Source organism: Choloepus didactylus, assembly GCF_015220235.1.
Source record: "Choloepus didactylus isolate mChoDid1 chromosome 11 unlocalized genomic scaffold, mChoDid1.pri SUPER_11_unloc2, whole genome shotgun sequence".
Taxonomy (NCBI): Eukaryota; Metazoa; Chordata; class Mammalia; order Pilosa; family Megalonychidae; genus Choloepus; species Choloepus didactylus.
Window position 1 is genome coordinate 3,301,076 of NW_023637579.1, and position 1,666 is coordinate 3,302,741.

A 1,666-nucleotide genomic window follows, 5' to 3' on the forward strand; every position below is an offset into this window, starting at 1 on the left:
ATGTGAACTTGGACAATTCATTTAATCTCTTTCTTCTTGATATTCTTAGCTCTGGAAAGTGGGGGGAGCAATACCAGCCCTAATTTTATCAGAGGTGTATTTCTAATTGTGGAAAATCACATGAAGCATAAGAAGGGAAATGTACACTTTATTTATTTTTACATTTTTCCAGTAAGTTTTTATTATTAGTTAAGTCATCATTTGTGATCCCAGTGTGGGGGTCATCATATACCCAGGTCCCCCTTCACCACCCTGGGAAAAGGATGGAGGACAGGGGAGATGTAGAGTGGGGCCAGTTCAAAGCTTCCCAGGAAATGTGCCTTCTGCCGGATGGTCATCTCAGACTGACACCCAGGTTATGGGGAAGAGGAACTTATACACATGCTGGTAGCATTTACACATGGAGACATCACCCCCTTTAGCAGTTATTGTCTTCTTGCAGTGGTTGAAGTCCAGGTAGTTCTTCCAGCAATTCCTGGTCTGGTTCTATTTGGGGAAATGGCTACCAAAAGGGGCAGTTCGGTAGTTCTTGATTATGGTCTTGATATCTTCTGCCATGGTGCTAAGTCCTCAAGGTGCCCTTAAAGCCATTCACAGCTCAAAGTGTACACTATTTTTATTTTATTTATTTTATAATTTATTTTTGAGTAGGTAATACTATTCATATGGTTCAAAGTTTGAAACACAAAATGTATTTATTGCAAAGACTTCTTCCTATGAAGCTACTGGAGATTGAATCATGTGCTCTACAAAAGACATATCCAAGTCTTAACCTTTGGTCTTGTGGGTGTGAACACATTTGTAAATAGAGCCTTTGAATATGTTATTAGTTAAGGTGTGAACAAACTGAATAAAGTTGGCCCTAATCCAATATGGCTGAAGTCCTTATAAGCAGAGGAAATTTGGATGCAGTCACTTAGGAGAAGCCAAAGAAGGAGAGAGACATTGCCCATGTGATGGAGGCAGAGATACATCTACAAGCCAAGGAACCTCAAAGATTGCTGGCAAGAATACTACAACTACACCAGAGTAGTACAAACTCTGGGAGAAAGCACATCCTGGCAATACCTTGATGTTGGTCCTCTGGGCTCCAAAACCATCAGATGATAAATTCCCATTGTTTAAGCCAACCACTTTTTGGTATTTGTCATAGCAGCCCTTGGAAAACTAATACACCAGCTATTACATTTTCTGTTCTATAGGGACAACCATTGCTATCAGTTTTTTTGTATATGTATTTTCTGAGCTATTTTATGCCCATATAAGAAATGCAGGTCATACTACTTTTAAAATACAAATGATAGTAATTAAAAAAAATAAATAAAAAATAAAAAAAATAAATGATATCTTTTAGAGCTTGACCTTGAGAACCAAAATGTTAAATGCTATTAGGTATTTTTTTGTTGTTATTTAACTAAAGTTGAGGAAAAGACTTAGCTCTTTTAAAAATGAGAAGACAATATTTTTAAACTACCAAGGACATGATAAAGTTAACATGAAATGCAAGAAGTTATTTTGATAAAACAGATTTTTTGCCTTTTACATTGATTATTCAGGAAAACATTTTATAACCTCTTACTAAGAAATAATACCTTAATAATCTAAGGAAACTTTTAATAATAGCATATTTTTAAAAAATATTTCATATTAAAAGTTACCAAAATGA

The 1,666-nt window shown here is 35.4% G+C and overlaps 1 pseudogene; it reads right to left on the reverse strand.

Moving 5' to 3' along the window:
* Positions 1-297: 297 nt before the first annotated feature.
* Positions 298-1,320, reverse strand: LOC119524595 (annotated as a pseudogene).
* Between the last annotated feature and the right edge of the window lie 346 nt (positions 1,321-1,666).